Below are 20,999 nucleotides of genomic sequence, written 5' to 3' on the forward strand. Positions count from 1 at the left end.
GGAATGGAAGGCCAGATGGATACATCGAGCCGTCCATGCGGGGGTGGGAAAAGGACGTTATTACAGCAAACCACTCTCTGTGATACAGTCACTATGTAGGGAATTCCCACTAACATCCCACAGCAAGCTTCATTATTTAACAGCAAATAACTACCGTTAGCAAGCAGCGTAAAAGACGGTGTTATAACTGGCACAGGGATCCCTTTCAGGACGCAAGCTAAATTCGGAGCGTGCACATTACATGCACCATGCAATTGAATGTGCCTACACACAACAAAGTGATCCGAAGTGGAAGTGCACTCTTCACCTTTTAAGTATACCTCTTTTCCGTCTCTCACACATCTATACATGAATGGGAGTGACCAAACTTCGTGCAGGAAGCAGAACCAAGTTTTTCATATCTGCCAAGGGCATAATGTTTCATGCACGAACTGAACTTAAACAGAGGGAACGGTAATGTGATCAACCCGTGTATAAGCCACACAGCGGAATTTAATTCAGCAACAGAGAAAGGTAAAGGTTCTAACTTTTCAATGTGTAGTAACGAATAAGTCGCATTTTTCATGGACATGAACTGTTGTTTTGCGGTTAAATTAAAAGGAAGGAACAACGATGAAGTATTCATGTAATCCCAAGGGACTTTCCCAGCCTTTAACGTCTGCAATGTCCATGCAAACTGCATAACTGAACGCAATTGATTCTGACCATGATATAAAACAGACAAATCATCCTGCACAATGTCTACCACAGATGAAACAATATTGTCTAATGTATAAATTCTGGAATTCTGGATAATGCTATTATCTATTACAGCCAATACCTTTTCCATATTGACTTGATCAATAGCACGTAATCTGGATGCAACCTCAATTTGTGATAGCTTCCAAACTTCGTTCTAAACAGCATATACCCATCTTTTGGACCTGCTTACCGCAGGACCCTTAACAAAATCATTCAAATCTATTTTGTCGTTTAATCGTGCTAAATGAAGTTTAACAGATGCCAAGGTGGAATGTTGCAGCCAGGATTGGCATAACTTCCCTACAGAGTAGGTAGTTACAGTGTAAGAAGACTCAAAACGGGGGTCTACACGAACTTGTATATACCCCGGCGCCAAATTCAGAAACCGATGTTGACAGGAATCTGAGCTCGTTTGCCACACCAACCATCCTTCCGGATGCAATTCAGAAATATTGAAGGATGTGTTGGAAATGTAGGACTGCAATGTATCAAGGGACAGATCCGTATGATTATCCCAATTAGGATAGCGACCCGGAGTGGAGGGAGAATTTTATTTTTTAGAAGCAGCCAATCCAAAACACGTGGTCTGAAAAATGGACGAATTTAAAAATAACATGTGATTCGGGATAAGAGATGCAAAGCTTCTGTTCCCTGTACCTGCCACGGTTTAGAACCCCAAACCGATTTAAGATCGATAGTAGCTTTCCACAGATCATATCCTCCAATTGCCAACTCGTCCATAAAGGACTTGGAATACAACAATTTGGTGTGTGTCAGTCTAACTTTAGAAGCAGACTCAGGCGCAACCTTAAAATAAAAGGAGGCCGGATTTGACACACTGAAATCAGAAAAATATGTGAATTTGTCCACTAATGTGGCGGAGCTGCCCAGCCTAGGGGCGGGACAGTGTTCCCATTGTGTAAAATTTACAAAATTTCTAAACGTATTTGCTTTGTGTAGGAAATGCGTGCCATAATGTTGATAACAGAATTGCTCATCATAATTAGCAATATCTAAATACAAATCCTCAGCATCAAATGCAGCATAATATTTCAAATCAGAAAACAGTGCTTCTAAGGCCTGAACATCCCAGTCATCCGAGTGGATGTATTGCTTAACGACATCACCCCTAGAAACACGAAATACATTTGGCACATTGATTACTTCAGTGGGGCCATGAATTTGAAATTTTACAGCATCCCAAGCGATCCCATCACGTACAGGCCAGGCAGTAATGTTCACAAAAGTCTGGTCCCTTTTCATGACATGTGATGAGGAGTGGGGGGCCAAAGTTCCATCAATTAGTCGAATTGTAGATCTTTCTTTCAGGTAATGTCCATTGATAAGTCTAAAAAACACTACCACAAAGCCAATGGACATAAACAAAAAAATACATATGAGCTCCAGCCAAATGTAAGTCCAAGGGGGAATCAAAAAATGTCTTTTGAACCAGGCCACAAAATCGAAACTTTGGACGGGGCAATGGAAGTCATTGAATTAGAGTCAAAAGAGTATTGTGACTGGGTAACTGTGGTGGATTGTAAAACAGGCAATGGAACATCCGCAGGATAAGCATACTCAATATCTTCAGGTAGACCACCAGGCGTCGGTGGCAATAAAGGACCAGTAACCGTATGCATCTCGACGGCAACATCAGGCACGGTGTTAGGAGCCTGGGCCACAACAGCATTTCTTAGCATCGAAGGGCAAGAAACTGCCGGTGTCATACTAAGAAGAATCGGCCACTCACTGTAGCTTGACATTGTCAATAGAGATGTACCTGTTATCCTTTCGACCAGGAAGTGGAGGTAAAATGACTGTTCGTGTACCCTGTACTCCAAGCACTGGAACTGGTGCACGATAAGAGGGACCGAATTCCTTCTTGTTCTCCACCTTCTCACGGACCAGATCACCAACTCGAGGTAGCCAGCCGACTACTAGAATCTGAAGCTCAGCATCAGATGAGGAGGGTACGTGTTCCTCCGCTATACTGTCTCTGGCTTCTTGAAGATTCTGCAATACAGCACAGTGATCATCTACGTCAAAGGGTGCGGCCGACGCCGCCATGTCTAGACCATCAAGGTCCGGGACAAACATTCATATGCCAAAGAGCATCATGTATGTGGTCCGCCCACCCAGAGACCTTCTAGGGAGATTATTAAGTGCACGTTGCACGTCATATAAGTGGGCTAGCCAGTTCCGGCCAGTACCTAAAACCCTGGCTGTCAAAGATTGCTTTAAGTCACGGTTCATTCGCTCAACTACACTATTACCCTCAGGTCGGTATGGAGACGAAAATTTGACTTGGACCCCCAAATTTCTCATGGCATCTTTGTACGCCTTAGAGGCGAACGCAGGGCCCTGATCAGAATGAAAGGTACCACATGCAAAACTTCCAACAAAGACACGCAAATCCTTTATGACAGTACGGGCATCAGCACTCCTTTGTGGCCACACCCACAGAAAACGTGTGCACAAATCCACTGCAACCAAGATATATTTGTACGCAGTATCAGAGGTAAATGGACCGCAATGATCCAAATAAACACAACCAAGTGGTTTATTGGATATGTACAACTGAGTTTATGGTGGGCGCGCCGCAGTTGAAGGATTTATCTGCTGGCAAATGTCACAATTAAGAACATAAGCTCGGGCTTGTTTATATAAACCGCACCACCAGTAACGTTGTTTCAACAGAGATCTAGTAGCTGCAACGCCGGCATGCGCGGACACCATGCCCTCGTGAGCTGCTAATATCAAAGATGGTCTGCAGTCCGCGTTGGGAATCAATCTGTCACCAACGTCATTAATCCTCACTAAAGGGACGTTATCAGGACTTAAGGGATAATGGTAACGAGAAGGGAAACCTCTAGGAAATTTCGTTCCTTTCTCTGTAGCAGCAATAGCCGCCAAGATGTCATCATCGATCTTACTTTTGGATCTTGTAACTGCTGCTACTAAGTATGTTGCCACTGCTGTTTTTGCTGCCTCGTCAGCCAAGCTGTTGCCGACAGCATGGACACCAACTCGTTGGTGACCAAGAGTGTGAATAACATTCACGAGAGGCAGATGTTCTTTAAGTTCTGCTACTCTGAAAGCGTTTTATGCTAACTCGTGCTACCTTTGGAATCATGGTAATCATTCTGAGACCAAAAATGTAGATTGTCGTTGTATGATTGGACACAATAAAATGAGTCACTCACTATAAGGGTAGTGGCTCGGGGATCAGCAAACTCTAGCGCTAGCACCAGAGCACGAAGCTCCGCTAACTGTGTGGTACAATCACCCAATGACTGCGTATGCACCACATCGGATTGGAAATCACCATTTACGAAAGTACCGACCACAATTGCGCAGGCTGCTGAATAGGCGTGCTTCGATCCAGTAGCCGGTTGCGCAGAACCGTCAGTGTAAATGACACAATGGTAATCCTCGAGCGGGTGCAAAGACAGAGGAGCCGGATGAACGAATTCATACTGCAAAAACTCCTGAGTCTGAAGAGCCGCGTCAAAGATATATGTGACGTCAGGCAATGTCAAGAAAGTGGCCCATTGTATCCACCTTGGATGCAAAGCTTTTGAATTTGGTACACTTGCTTTTGTCACCGCCTCAAGGGCAGGATATAGTGTTACCACCAACATGCGTTTACCTTGCGATAGCGCTCGCTCTTTCAGAATCGCCATCTGTACTGCCGTCAGAACTTTCTCGACAGCGGAAAATCGCAGTTCAGCCGAAGTGTACAAGTGTGATTTGTAAGCAATGGGGACGGTGTCGCCCTCATTGAACGTTAAGTACGTGAAACCCACTGCGCCTGGCACAATTCTTATTACCAGGTTAGTGTGGTTATCACGCGTCAGTAAGTATTTTGAAGCAAGAAGGTCAGCTTGCAATGATTGCAATATAGCTGAATGCTCCGGCAGCCAATATGATTTGGAAAAAGTAGGGTGTATCAAGGCATAAAGCGGCTTGATACGCTGGGCATAATCCGGAATGTAAGTTCGACCGAAATTCAGAAAAGCCAGCAGAGATTGTACTTTCTTCAGTGTCGTGGGTGCACGTAGGCATGCGCATTTCTCAGGAAGTGCGGAGCCAATCCTCGACCTTCATTGTTGAGTTCGTATCCCAAGAACAACACTGTATATTCCGCAATGTGAGACTTCGCAAAGTTGAATTTGTAACCGAAGTCTGCAAACAAAACAATAATGCAATCAACGCGACGGAGATGCGGTTCCAACTCGTCATCTGTGAGATAAATATCATCCACATACGAGTACGCATCAGGGTCTATGCTCTCTAACAGAGAGACAACGCGAGAGGAGAAGACACCAGGGCTGTTTTTATAGCCCATCGGTAATCTTTTGAAATGTTTTTGTTTGCCACCCGAGGTAAATGCCGTCCACTCACTACTAAGCGAGGACAGGTTATGGCTGTAAAAGCCATTGGAAATGTCAAGTGTGGTTTTAAACCGTTTTCTCATGAGACTATCGACGAGAGCCGAACTGTGGGTATTTTGTACTGCGCATGTCCGGCAATGAGAGTTTAAATGCCGGTAATCCAAAACTAGGCGGTACGACCCGTCAGGCTTTGTCACAGTGATTAAAGGATTATTCATTGGTGACACACATGTTTCAATTACTCCTTGATATTCCAATTGTTCATGGATAGACACGACGTGAGGTCTTGCTTAGCGATGCATGGGGTATTGGGGTTGTGGCTGGGGCGTGGTTCGCAACTGAATCTCATGGCTGGGAGACAATTTATCCCAGCCAACCTGATTACGATATAACGCAGGTGCGAGCACCTGAGCCCACTCCTCGGCGTACTTTTTAGCTTGGTCCTTCGGCACTGTGTGCGCAAAGGACGGAAGGATCATCTCCTCCCCTCTAGGAGCATCTAAAACGAAAGCCGGGGGCCAATCTGCCTCCACCAATAGAATATCATAGGAAGTGGTCAGATTATCCCCAAAAACCCCTTGAATTGTACGTTGTATGTCACCCTCATTTAAAAGGACAATATTATACAGTCTATCAGGGGGAGCCACTCGAGTGTCAGCAGTTTCAATATTCACGGATGTATCAGTTGCTGTCGCCACCAGATATAGACGCAGTGCTCGTCGCACTACTGTAACTTCCGCCGCGCTGTCGAGCAGCGTTAGTGCCCATGTCAGGTTCTGAAGCTGCGTCCGTACTATCTGTGGCATACCTCGCTGTTAGTGCAGCAACTTTCTTCTTCTGAAACGGGGGTCTTTGACGTGCAGACTCGTCCTGCTTGCCTTTGCCGTCAGTCTGTCGGGTTGCTCACGACCTTGGGCACCCCTTCCTTTCCCACGGTCTCCGCCACCGGATTGTGAAGCCGATGTTTCCTGTGAAGAACGAGGAGAGCGTTGTTCAGAAACCTGAAATCTATCAGGTGACTTAATACAGGATCGATCGCGCAGATCATATGTGCGTTCACTGGACAACTGGACGGGTGAGTCAGGACGAGACCCCTGTTTCTGTTGCTGCTTCCCCTGTTTTTTGCTCTCCAACTTTGTTTAGGAAAATTGGGGCGTTCGTCTTTAGTGGACGAGCTCACCTTAGTTTGTTGTACTATATCAGGAATGATTACAGTTGGTTTTACACCCAAAGCACTACGGCCCACGGTCCTGTATGCTTTCGCAATTATTTTAGCGAACTCCTTGGGCTTGTCGAGTTCATCCACGCGGTCCATCATATTAGCAACTTGGAACTGCATGGCATCTCCTTTGAGGTTGCCCATTACCATGGAACATACCACATCGAAGCTGTCGACAAGCCTCATTCCCAATTCAATAGCAGCCTCCGCACCGTGATTCTCTTGAACCCGTTTGATGACGGAGGGTAGTACAGACATAGACGGAGTGCCATAGCACTTCGAATAGGTCGCGGCAAAGACCTTGCCCCAGTTAGTGCAATCGGCCATATCTGGGACCAGGTCTTTCGGCAAACTAATGGTGAGAATCCTGTGTTTGTCCACAGGAGTGGTACGCGGAAAAACCGCCTCCAGTTGGTCAAATTTCTCAGCAAGCCAGTAAGGAAATTCATCCTTACTCTGGGGGCGCTTGCCGACTACCGAATTAACCATAACAGGGTAATAACCACCGCGTGGTGGTCCGTTGGTTGTCCCGCGACAGCAGGTGCCCTCACCTGCACGTTGCGTGACACGTACTGCACCAAAGCCCTATGAACTGTAATCATGGCTGTGTGCAACACCCGCAACTCAGCCACCGCCACCGTGAGATAACAGGGATGAGGCGTAAAACCGGCCAGCACCGGCCATGTGGCCCCTGCAATAGACAACGGGCCCATTCTTGCCGGTGCAACCGAATGGGGAAGGGCGCCATTAAACCAAATGGTATGCTGCCAGGCAGAGATTGGAATTTCTTGTGTCCTATACGGGGTATAGACTGCAGGTAGCTGTGTGGGAGTAAAGGAATGAAACGTATCATCGTCATCCACTGCCGGAAAAGTCACCCAAGAGTAAAACAACTCATACGGGTAAGACGCATCAGCGCTCACCACAAAAATAACAGCCATCCCATCATCCGGCACCCCATACGTCGTCAAATGACGGCATAGAGCTGCACGACTATGCGCAGCTATCTCAACCGCCATTAGGACACACTAAAGAGTATCAACGATATCAACAGTAGCACTGGGGTTCAGTAAAAATAACCTTTTTAACCCCTTCCATGCTGCGCAGATTCCGCCGCTGTGCTGACGGAATCTTGCGCGGGCGTGGTCATGACGGAACGGTTCCGTCATGAGCACAGCTCAACCGTGGCTCATGACGGAACCGTTCCGTCATGAGCACCGAAGGGGTTAATGATCAAGCTTGAAGGAACCTATTAGTCGAAACACAGGTAGGTTAAACCGTCACTCCCGTCAACCGGAAACTAGAGTGAGGGTTTTGTGGACTAATATTAGCACTACTAAGGCATTTCAAATCAATAGACCAAACGTTAGGTGCGCCATGTTGCAGGGATTCTGCTTATGCACAGGAAACCAGGACCTCAGTGAATTGTGGTGTACCAAAAACTCACCTCAGAACCCAGAACCCCTTATCCGACCAGCGTCAGTGTCCCATTCGTTATCCGAGGTTTATCTCAGCGGTCCCAATGTATAGCCAACCCAGAACAAGCGACTTAGGGTATTCTCAGGAATGGTGGGGATCAGAAATACCTGTTTGTAATTATTCTCATATCAGTCCACAACAGAATAAACAGAGGCACGGTAAAGTTTAAAGAGTTTATTTTATAAACCTTGTGTCCTAAGATGCAGTACTTTGGCTAACATAAGCAGACAAATGATTAAGATCAAAACCATCAGCATAGTTACAATACCATAGAAAATGAAAGGAGTAATCATACTAAAATGACAGTGGATATCAGCCACCTTCCTTTCGCTAGTAAACTAATATTCTTATTATTAGACTAATAAAAGGTCTCTAGGCTTGAATGGGGAACCCCATACCGTAAAGGTCAGCTCAGTGAGATCACATCACAGGATCAGCTAGATTCTGCTCCTGGGAAAGCTCTTCTTCCGAATGTAATGAAAAACATGTAACACGGCAATATTAAAAGCACCCGACTTTCAGGTATTTGCAGCTGCGTGCGTGTTATGGCTAAATAGTGGGCCGATCAACCTGAACCCAACAATATGCACCGTCTAGTCACGTCAAGTCAGAGGTGCTTATATCGCGCACATATCACTCTTGCGAGTCTCATGGCGCTTGCAGAAACACTCCGAAAAGAAAGGGGACCACAGATTAATTTCCGAAGAGCCAGGTCTTTAACTTCTTGCGGAAATCGCCGTGATCTGGCATGTTACGGAGATGATGAGGCATCTTGTCCCATGAAGATGGGGCCAAATAGGAGAAGGCACGACCACCCTGCCTAACAGTGTGGATTCTGAGGGGGGTAAGCAGGGCAGCAGCACTTGAGCGCAGAGCCCTATAGGGTTGGTACCAACGAAGTTTCGGCAACCAATATTTGGGACCATTTCCAAACATTTGCTTGTGAGTTAAGCATAATGTTTTAAAAAGAGTTCGTTTTCTTACTGGGAGTCAATGGAGGGTGTTTAAGCAAAGTTGAGCCGAGGTCCTGTATGGACGGTCCAGAACTAACCTGGCGGCCGTATTTTGGAGGACTTGAAGTTTAGCCAAGAGATCTGAATTAATAGCATGCAGAAGCGAATTGCCATAATCCATTCTATTAATAATAAGGCCTTGTATTAGAGGTCTACGGGCCTCAAGAGGAAGCCACTTAAAAACTTTACGAAGGCTCCGCATAACACCATAACATGTGCTAATCACATGCTTTACGTGGCCCCTCATAGACAAGTTATTGTCGATGTAGAAGCCCAAGTTCCGGACCACGTTCTTGTGTGAAGGGCATGGGCCGAGCCTAGACGGCCACGAGTCATGCGTCCAATGATCAGCTGCTTTGCCAAACAGCATGATCTCTTTTTTGGTTCCGTTTAATTGGAGATGTTTGGATGACATCCATTCATCCACCTGGATCAGACAGTCTTTAAAACGTTGCCTAGTTTCCCCGGGATCAGGGCCAAAGGTGATTAAGATCTGAGTATCATCCGCGTAGGATATGACATCAAAGCCATATTGCCTAATCACTGCGGCCAGCGGGGTCATATAAAGATTAAAAAGGGTGGGGCTCAATATAGAGCCCTGAGGAACACCCATCTTTACCGTTCGTTCACTAGACGTGATGGTGCCCATCTGGACCATGGTTTTGCGATCCCTCAAATAGCTGCTGAACCAGTTTAGAGCTGTCCCCCTGACCCCCATCTCCCAAAGTCGACGTTCAAGTATATGATGGGAGATGGTGTCAAAGGCCACCGACAAATCAAGCAGGATGAGGATAGCTGACTGCTGCTTATCTAAGGCTAATCTGATATTGTCCGTGATCTCAATCAGTGCCGTCTCCGTGCTATGTGCCGCTCGGAAACCGGATTGGGAGGGTTCCAAAAGGCCATGGCTTTCAAGATGATTCACGAGCTGCTTATTTAATAAAGACTCCAATATTTTTCCAAAGTAGGGTAGCAGAGAGATTGGCCGATAGTTCAAAAATGTTTCTGGATCCGCTGAAGGTTTTTTTAAAATAGGCCTAATTCTGGCCTTTTTCCAGCACAATGGAAAAGTCTGCTTTTACTAAGGACTTATTGAATATTTCTACTAATCGAGTTAGGACTGTAGGGGCCAATGAGGAGAATATTTTAGGAGGGAAAGGGTCATCAGGGGAGCCAGATTTGATTTTTGTAATGGCCTCGGTGACCGACTTGAGGTCACACTCCTTAAAATTCAATAAAAGGTCACCTGAGCTCAGTGAAGTATGGGAGAGTACTTCCAGGTCAATAATGTCAATGTGTGCAAGGGTAGGCGGAAAGGTATTATGAATATTCATAATTGAGCATGCGGTGCTTACTTCGAAGCGGCAGAACGTTTAAGTGTCGAGAGGAAAAAGCGAAACGCTGGGGGACAGAGGGAGTATGCTTTTAGTCTGACGCAGTGCCACTGAGGGAGTCAAGACTCAACGAGCCTCCTGTCTGTGGGGCGCGCGGCGAGTCAATGCTTCAAAACAAGCCCTCTCTGACCCGCCGGAGCCATGCACGCAAGAATATTTTCATACCCTACCTCTTTCTACTACTGTTTCCTCGAGAGAAAAAACACACTCCTCACATTCGGAATCATGAACCAGGAGCCTCCGCAAAAATGTGTGTAAAAACACAGTCCGCTAGTTTAGGCGAAGGGTTTTTCCGGTAAGGGACTCCAGTTGCCGCCGCGGTGCCAGGCCGGACAGGTGTGTTTTCTTTCGTTGATGCAAGACCCGGACGAAAAACAAACACGGCTCTCAGGTGATCCGGCAGATGGTGCACAACTCTGCCCGGGAGGGCGAAGCCAGAAAGGGGCCCTTGTTCCTGCGTCGTGTCTGTCGGTGGGCCAGTGAGGGGGAGGGTGGGCCTGTGAGGGAGAGGCGTCAGGGTAGAGTGGCAGACTCACGCCGCTACTCTAACACCTTAGAACACACACACACCTCCAGGCACATTCTCTCATACACGCATGCCTACTTTGTTACACACACACACACACACACACACACACTGTCGGGCATGCCCCTTCACACCTGCACTCACAGACCCATAGGTTCATGCACACACACACACACACACACACACACTGCACTGCAAACACACATAAGGACACATACAGTTTTGCATAAACCATTGTGGTGCCCAGGCTTGGAGGAAGTGCTGAGTCTTGTGCTTCATGTCTGCTCCACCTGAGTCAGCCGAGACGCTCACAGGAGGGACCTGGATGGGACCAGAGGTGTGAGGCTCAGTTCCAGGGCGAAACCACAGCCGGGCTACGCCTGGGCCCAAAGCGGGAAAAACCCGACAGCCGCCTTGAGGTCACCTGGGTCCTTTTCATGGGAGACGGCCTAGAACTGAGGGCCACTTGTAAGTCTGCTCGGAATGCGGTGCACTTTCAAGTGGTATTTCTTGATTTTGCCTTTTTTTCTCGTACCCAAGAAGTCAACACATTTTGTGCCTAATTCTTGGTGCCCAGCTTCCTCAGTCTTTGATGGTGATCTTAAACTATGCGTGTAACTAACACTATGCGCCAAGGAAGCCTGTCCGGAGGATGGGTGTGGGGCGAATGTTAAGAGGAAGAGTCGACCCACCCAAAATGCTCTCCTTCGAGAAAGAAGGGGTTGAATTCTTGCCCCCACTTACTCTCAGTTGTGTTGTGTTAAACCTCGTTTATAGAGCCCACGCACAGGGTTTCTGGGCTTTCTGATGTCCGAATATAAAACTCCAGTTGATTCAATAGTGTGGACTCCACACAGTCTCCTTCAATTCACAGCTCCCAAAACACTCCCTTCATATAGAAGTAATCACATGCACGTACACAGTAGAAAACAAGCGGTAGGGAAAGCGTTCGCTTTCACTTCCGCTTGAAAAAAACCAAAGAAACCCGCAAGTGGTGCGCGCGCACCACTGCGAGCCATGGCCTATTGGTGTCTATTACGTGCACCAAGCGCGTAATAGGCACGAATAGGCCATGGGCGGAGCAATGCGCCCGCCTTTGGCCAATTGCGTGCAGTCTTTTATTAAAAGACGCACGCAAAGGCCAATCGCGTATCACAAAAGGAATCACACACACGCGAATGATTCCTAGGTCAGCCTCCATTCCCCGTTTCTCACCTACTAAATGTCTCACCCTGCGCGAGCACTGCTGCGCAGTGCACCACTAGGCGCGAGACCTAAAAAGGAACAGCAAGGTGATGGATGGAATGCTTGGCTTAATCTCAGCCCCTAGCCACATCTTAATCCATCATTTTCGACTACAATGCCACCTCACATTGGACCCAGCCATATGCAAATCAGTCTTGACCGTGCTCCTCAGGGGAACAGTCTGCTCCAAACTGCCAAGCCAGGACGTCCCTGAACCGAACTACAATACTGGTTTTGCCCTGATAAGGGCTCATTAGCCAGGTATACCTTGAATCCAGTGGCACAGTGAGCCCAAGACCCACGTCTGGGCATACCCATAGCAAGTAGGATGCCAACTGCAACAACAACAAGGTGATGGATGGAATGCTTGAATTAATCTCAGCCACTGGCTATCGCTTGGGGCTGCATCCCAATCCATAATTTTTCTGCCACCTCAGTTTGGACCCAGCCATGTGCAAATCAGCCTTGACCCTGCTCCTCATGGGAACAGTCCAGCTAGAACTGCCAAGCCAGGTCCTCCCTAAGCCCAAATTGGCTTTGGCTTATCTTTTATCCTTCCAAAATGAATACTTTTCTCTTTTCTTCACCGTCTGCCTAAAGCTATCTATTTCTTTCCTAATTTTATATGCCTTTTTCTATGTGCTGATTTTAACTGCACTGCATTGTTAATTTTTGCTTTAGTTTTAAAAGTAAATGAAATTGAAACGGCTTCAGCACAACCAGCACTGTTCACTGCACAGCATCGCCTCAGGATGCTTTGCTGGAAGCATCTTTGAGGTCAGCGTGCAGTCAGAGGAGTGGGGGTCGGTACTCCCAGGGGACACACATCCTCCTGAGCATGACTCAAAGTGAGGAGAGTGGAATTGAGCTAATCTTCAAGGCCATCCCTCTCCTCTCCAAATAGCTTTTTTTTTTTATTGAACAGAGCACGTCCTAATAAAAAAAAGCACTGTTCAGAAAACGGTATCTGTGGGTGCATTGATATTAAATAATGGTCGTTCAGACACCACTCCAAGTCCATCTTTTCCAAAGTCAAGCTCAATGCACGGAAACGCGTCATTCCGGAAGCAGTTTGTGAAGAGAGCTGTTTTATGTTCTATACTTGATCTATTCATGTGTTTTTAACTTTATTAAAATGATCGGTGTGCAGGTTGCACAAATCCCTGGGTATTATGCAATTTATTTTTAATTACCTCAAATCTGCCAGTCTCACAAAACGGAATCAGATTACATACAACCCCTGGCATTTGAATGTGGCTGATTGGTGTGCTCAGCACTTGAGTCTCCTCGGTGTAATTGTCCAGACGTTGTTTGTTGTTGCTTGTTGGGCATCTTGTGAAGCAATTACCCAGTCGCTGTTGTGAGTTCGGATGTCAGAGACGTCTTTGCACATCCTCGTAGTCTCACACCGGCACCCCGCGCGGATTAATTCTGTCACATCGGGCCCCTTTTGGCAGATTGATAATGCGGGTTTGTGTAATCTTTCGTTTTTTTCCGAAGAGAATCTGACAGGCGTTATTAAGTGCGAGTCCCGATAAGATTCGGGCCTGCCATCCTTTCTGCGCGTATGATTTGATTTGTGTCTCGTGGTCTGCGGTAGGCCTGGGCGGTAAATTCCGTTCCGCTCGCGGAATTTGCGGAATTTGCGTAATTTCGCGTTCCGCGGAGAGCGCGAAATTGCTAAAAAGTCTGCTTTCCGCGATTTCGCCAAATTTTTGCTTGTTCGCGATCTCAAAATGCGTGTTCGCGAGATATTTCTCCCCGAGCACGCAAACAGCAATTGTGAACTGGAAAAAAGCATCGCGAACAAGCAATTCCGCGTGTTCGCGAAATTTCTGCGTGTTCGCGGAGATTTTTTACCGTTTCGCGGAGATTTGCGTAACGCAATTCCGCAAATTCCGCCCACCCCTAGTCTGCGGTGCCGGGACCCCTGCAGCAGTCATTGGAGAGAAGCGACATCTGCCGCTGATTGCAAACTGTCTCCCTGATAAAGATGAAAAGGGATGTTTCCCTCAATCTAATCCTTGCATTTAATTTTCCATTTGTTGGTACAGTGCGCATTTTATTTTGAATTATGGAAATGACAGAACAAGGCGTATTTGTGGTTTGTTGCGGTACTGGGATTGACGTAGGTTTATGTATACATTTTGCAGTGGGTGTTGCTAGGATTCGATCACCAATGTATTTCGTGCAATCTCCTTTTAGCTCACGAGATTTTTCTGCCCACGAATGACGGATCCCGCCGGGGAAATTGATGTCAAAGCATTCAAACATTCCCTAGGCCAAACCTTAATGTAGATACTTGGACATCCGATTGGTATAGCTGCACGTGCCAATTGTGGCCATGTTGAAGGATTAACATTCATTTATATCACCTAACAGAACATATGCTCACTATTTAAAATCAAAAGACACACAGATGATGGATGGAATGCAGAGCAAATCAAACATTCACCCCCAGTCAAGATATCTGGGTTAAATCCATAGTTCTTTTGCTCACCATGCCACCCTCAGTTTAGACCCAGCCATATGCAAATCAGTCTTGACCCTGTGTCTCATGGGAACAGTCCAGCCCGAACTGCCAAGCCGGGTCCTCCCTGGACTGGAAACAAGCATCCTGGTACCGGTTTTGGGGCATCACCCCTCATCAGCCATGCTAGCTTGAATCCAGTGGCACAGTGAGCCCGGGACACACGTCTGGGCATACCCGGCGCACTTAGGGCAAGTAAGCAAAAGACACACAGATGATGGACGGAATGCAGAGGAAATCAAACATACACCCCCAGTCAAGATATCTGGGTTAAATCCATTGTTCTTTTGCTCACCATGCCACCCCAGTTTAGACCCAGCCATATGCAAATCAATCTTGACCCTGTGCCACATGGGAACAGTCCAGCCCGAACTGCCAAGCCAGGTCCTCCCTGGACCGTAAACAAGCATTCTGGGAATGGTTTTGGGGCATCACCCCTCATCAGCCAGGCTAGCTTGAATCCAGTGGCACAGTGAGCCCGGGACCCATGTCTGGGCATAACATGCGCACTTGGGGCAAGAAAGCAAAATACACACAGATGATGGAAAGAAAGCAGAGCAAATCAGACATTCACCCCTAGTCAAGAGATCTGATTTAAATCCATTGTTCTTTTGCTCAGTCACTGCCATTCATCAGCAGTGGTTGGAATGAACAAAATTACCATGAATCAGCAATGTCAATCTCGTTTGAGTATGTAAGACATCGAGCATATACGTGACCTGGACTAGCAGTGCAAGCTGCCCTCCTTCACAGAACAGGTTAGCAAATGGGTTCAGCAGTGCATGGTTACTGAAAACATATTGCGAAAGAGAACAGTAGTGCAAACTTCCTTCCTTTACAGAACATGTGCAGAATGTGCACCACCAGTACACGTTCTTGCCCTACAGCTAGATACAGCATGAAGAGCAGTAATGCAAGGTGTGTTTTGTCAGAAATTATACAGCACAGCACCAGCAGGTGAAGTGTCACTCTCTCACAGAACAGTTACTGCATAAGCATCGTAGTCCTCATATTTTTTTGAACACTTAACTTACCACATGGAAATTCACTGTGCAAGTTGCTGTCTCTTGCAGAACAAGTACATAACAACAACCTCAGTGAAAGCTTCCCTTCCTCATAGAATTATTAAACCAGTTGCATAAGCTCCCGTTGCACACACCCTAGAGATAACACATGGGCATTAGGGGTACCTGCGTTCCTCACCAGAACACATATGGGCATCAGCAGTGCAAACCTTCCCCCTCTCACAAAGTAGGCGTAGCATGGTCATCAGCATTGCAAGCTTCCCTCAGTGACACAAAACCAATATTGCATGGGAATCTGCAGTGCAACCTTTACTTTCTCACAGAACACATATCAAAATTGACACCAGAAGTACAAGTTTCAGTTCCTGACACAAAAGGCATAAAGTGGGTATCAGCAGTTCAAGCTTCGCTCCATTGCACAGCGGACGCAGCAAGGGGCATCAGCAGTGCATGCTTCTCTCCCTTGCAGTACAGGTACCATATGAGCATCAGTAAACAGACTTACATGCCATCTGGTGCCTCTGAATGGCATCAGTACCACAGGAGAAAGTCTATTTCAAAATCACTTACTCCAATTTAGCCGGTCTTGCTGGAGCCTATTTCTCATGGTTTGCCTTCTGTCTGTATCATCTACATAGGAACTATGCTTTGAAACATCCTGGTCCGCTTGGTACCAGATCACTTGCAGTTGCCCATCTAACACTTTCTGTTTAACACTTCAAGATCATCGTACACCACACCCTATTCTGTGGATTCCCATGCTGAGGATATGTATACCATGACAAACAACTGTAGCAGTTGCTCACATGCAAGCATGACCAACAAAAGTCTTTCAACTCTGGCAGGGAAAAAAGGAATATGGTGTCAGCGAGCAGCAATGAAATGGGTTGAAAATGAGTGGGAGTAGCTGGTGTTATGTGTCAGTGTAAGAGATTTCGTATTTTCATTTGGTTCTGAAGAGGCATCTAATTGTTTAGGCCGAAACGTGTCAACCAGTTCCTTGCAATAAAGGAATTGTCGTAAAATGGACTTTTGAGCAAATTAGGTTGGGAAGGGCATGACACAATTAACATACTTTTCTAATGGTCTGACCTACCCCTATTAGTACCTTTAGATGGATGAAGGACTTAAATATATTTTCTGCACCACCTTTCTATAAAAAGAATGTTTAAAGAGACAAGGACATTTTTTTCAACTCAGAATTGATTTATATATTTATATGTCTGTGTATTTGTATTTGACTTTTGTATTTGTACATTGTAGAAACTGTTTAAATGTTGTGTTGCTTATATATGTTTTTCATTGATTTAATTATGTTGCCACACAACGTTATTAAAATATGCACATAAGTAATCAAACAGCCAGATGTGGTTAGCACCAACAGATGTGGTTGAATAAGTTAATGTGATATATTTACAATACTAAATCGAATTAAGATCGATTTATGTGGAAGGAGCATGTTTAATTCTTCCTAAAGTTGTGTTGCGTAATTGAGTCTCTGCAAGGTTTGTTTTCGTATCCACAGGTAAAACTAGCGAACTTTGTTCAATGCACCAGCGCTGAATGTGAAAGTCATTTTTATGGTAGCCCGGCAGAACCCCACCCAATATATAAATGAGGTGGTGTCAATGCTTTTGGGTTACTATCAGGGAGCAGTGGTAATCCAAACAATCGTTTATTAATGATTTACCCTCTCAAGCTCACTAGAAAGAGAATAGGTATTTTATCATATGCATTTTAAAATTATTTGAAAATGCCGGGATGTAGTACACATAATATTGGTGACAAAATTAGCAGCTAAGTTATATATAATAGTGGAAACAGGGAAATTGTAATATCACAATTATCCTCACTGTGCTCTCTCTAAGAGCTATGCTAGTTCTAGCAGATGAATAACTAATACGCCCGAGTTTCACAGGTGGTGCGCATTCCTGGACAACAGTGTTTGTTGTCTGTTTGGAATAGCTAGTCAGTAATTTCGAGCACAAGGCCTGAGCTAGGAGATGGCGTCTATGAGAGGACACAATCCTGCCAGAGGACACAATCCTGCCACCAGTTTGTGAAAACAGAAAGGAATTCTTTGCAGAACTTTGGGTAGTCTTGCTTGAGGTTCTTTTGGTCAGATGGAATTTAGTGCCGTGCTCATCTGGATCTGCGTCTGCGACCTGGGTAAAGTTTATGTCTTCACTAAGTGGTCAAGTGACAGTCCTTATATACCGAATCTTATCGGGATTGGAATTTCTGACTTAAGTTGAGGAATGTCTTACATAGATTATCTGCATCCCATACTTTTCCTTATGGACATATAAGGTGAGAGGACGTCAATTCAGACTATACTATTTTGGCTATGAACGTTATGTGACCTTGAAAAAGCCACCTGTCCCAGACTGATATTGCACTGGCGGTTTTGTTGATATCTATATCTGAATGACTTGACACTTTCACAGTTCTTGGAAAAGATAGGCACAGACGACATCTGTGTCAAAGGCAGACATGTTGATGATTCTGCATAATTTGAGGAAAAATGGCAGCTTCCATTGTCGATGACGGCAGCCTCCATTACCTAAGATAAATTTGGGGCCAAAGGTAAACAATCTGGACAGGCTAACTAAAATGGAAGCTATAGATAAAATGGAACATGTCTTGAATGTCTTTCAGAACTTAAAACTGAAAGAAAGAAGCCTAAAAGCAAGTGATTAAAATAATAGAATTATGGAGTGAAACAGTCACAGTATTCACAACATTGCTGGAATAATTTCTGAGCTACATAGTCACTAAATTATCACAGAATGTGTTTTTGATTAATCTTGATTATCAGAGATAATCATTATACATTTACAGAATAAAAAGCACATGCTAGAAACATACATTTGATGAGATAACAATTCATCACTTTATACATGTTCTATAAAACACGTCTTCAGACTGAAATGATAAAGGGGTCTCTGTGCTGGAAGACATGAACCTTACAACAGTTCTACTGTATTTCCTGTATAGGGATGGCGACTGCCTGGGTAAAATGAGTGGCCCTTGAGCCAATACTTGGGAAATTAGCGAATTATAAAAGAGAACAAGTATGGTACACATTTGCAGTTGCATCTCTATGAATGAAAAACAGTCGAACGGCCACATGCACAAATGCATGCTCGTGTATTTAACGATCATTGATGGCAGCTGCGTTAGCATCCATATTGTCCTGCTGGCGAGACAAATTTGGAAAAAGGAAAAATCATTAAAAAGGCTACTGCATTGAAGGTGGAAAATTCTGATAACCTAACCTGCTAATATTGATAAAAATGAAAATGAGTTATTTGTAATGGAATTTTCTTTCATTGGAAATTGAAAAAGATACGCCTCCAAATGTGAGGTAAAATGACTAATTGAAAAAATCACCCTCAGCACAAGTGTAATGCAAAAATGTTCAGACAGTACCAACTGTATCATCCAATTCCCAATTATAGTAAAATAAACAGATCAGGTTAATGAAACAGCTGATACTTAGCAGTCAATAGACAAATTACTTGACAGTCTCAAACATTTACGACAATTGCAGGGTGATAATCTGCGGGCTAAAAGCCTTCGCTATTGCAGGTGGTCACTGGATTGGGACCTCAGTCTTCATAATCTGGCCCTTATGGATAAAGTCTGTAATGCACATCTTATCCATGGGGTGGTCACCAAAATGTGACCTCACTCCTCATATTCATGCTGTCTGTTTTTGATAGATTCATAACTTCCATCCGTTTACGTTCTCGGGTGCTGAGAATTGTTGATAGGCCAACCCATGCCGGTTCATTATGCATCTTTCAATGATTTGTCAGGGCAATTCCTCAGCAGTGTTGGAGTAGCTTAAAGTGGTCCACCATGGGAGCAGTTTCTCTGCCACATCTGTTCTTGCTAATATTCTGTTGGATCCGAGTTTTGATCTTTGTTCAGGTTCTGATTGGATCTGTCTTTATAGTTTGGGCTGCACTGTTCCTATTGGAGCAGGACTATGAATGATTTGCATATGGCCGGTTGGGATCTGAAGTGCTATGGTGGGCAGGAAAAAAATGGACTGAGATTTGTCCCCAAGTAATTACCATTGACTGAGATTAATTCAAGTATTCCTCCCTTCACTTTGTTTTTCTTGATGTTTAAGAAAACACCATCATTAGTGGCGGCCGACATAGATAAAGAGTGGTGAGTGGGTGGAGGGGGCGCGGGAGGGGGTGAAGGAGTGTGCGGCGTGGGGGATTAATAATATTTATTTTTCAAAAAGACTTACCTGGTGCTGACGGCTTCCTCGCACTCCTACATCCAGTTCCTGGTCCCACCAGTTCCTAGGACAGCATCAGGGGCACCCCATCCAATTCCCGTGCTGCTCTCAAGCATGAGAGCAGCGTGGGGATTGGCCTGGTCGAGCTGGATTAACGCTCACTAAGGCACAGGGAGTCTGTGCTGTTTCTCCAATGCAGCTGTGCAATACAGCTGGGTTGGAGAAACTGAAGTGCGCTTGGCAGCTTGGCCGGCCTAAGACGGCCGGCCAAACTAACATGCGCATTTTTTTTTTTTTAATAAAGTTTTATTGAGATTAGAAAAATCAAATAAGACAAAGGTTGCGGCTGTGCGTACAACAGAAAGCAAGTAAGGAGCAACACTGTGACATTTCCGGTTCTTAGATAAACAATACCACATCATCAATGCATCAGGCAACAAGACCCCATCTACCAATCCATCAACAACATCTGTCCGACCTGAAACAGGGGGATCTCTGACCAAGGATCTATCCCTAGGGTTCCAAAGCCACCTCCCTCCCCTGCTCATATCTCGGTCATGGGAAAACGTCGTGTAGTAAACATCACCTGACCCCAGGAGCCAAATATCCCTGTGTCCGCACCATCACATGACCACTCCATCTGCGTAACATTGGTGCAGCACGACCTACCCCACTCCAGTGGGAGCTATTCCGGGATTCGAGGATGGCGGGGTTGAGCCAGGTAAGCCTGCAATATATGTTTTATAAGGGCCCCAGATGTCCCTAGGACGCGCCACCGTGGGGAGGAGACTAGAGTAGATCTCGCTATTCGTGCTACAGAAAGCCATGGCCGTAAGCCAACTGACATGCGCATTTAAAAGTGCACCAACCACTCCTCCTGTCCCCTCCCATGGTCCAGCCTGCCCTTCCCTGCATACGCTGGCTCAACCAGCAGCTGAAAAATAAAACCATAATACCATTTTGTTTTATTTTTCATCTGCTGGCTCTGAGCCAGTGGGGCTACGCTTCTCCGCCATTGCGAAGGAGCCGCCGCTGACCATCATCAAAAAACAAAAAGTGATCGGAGTGTAGAAAAAATATGGTCAAAGAAAGAGATGTTTGATTGATGTCTTTATTTGGGCCACATTAAAGGATTTTTGCCTGTTAAGGGAGGCTAATGTGAATGGTGCATCAAA

General features: G+C 45.5%; 1 protein-coding gene across 1 annotated transcript in view; it reads left to right on the forward strand.

Annotated features, from left to right (window-relative positions):
* LOC146821651 (uncharacterized) overlaps positions 1 to 20,999 on the forward strand; it is a 2,850,214-nt gene that overhangs the window by 1,320,715 nt on the left and 1,508,500 nt on the right. The gene's annotated exons all lie outside the window — the stretch shown is intronic.

Source organism: Triturus cristatus, chromosome 6, assembly GCF_964204655.1.
Source record: "Triturus cristatus chromosome 6, aTriCri1.1, whole genome shotgun sequence".
In the NCBI taxonomy this organism is placed as follows: Eukaryota; Metazoa; Chordata; class Amphibia; order Caudata; family Salamandridae; genus Triturus; species Triturus cristatus.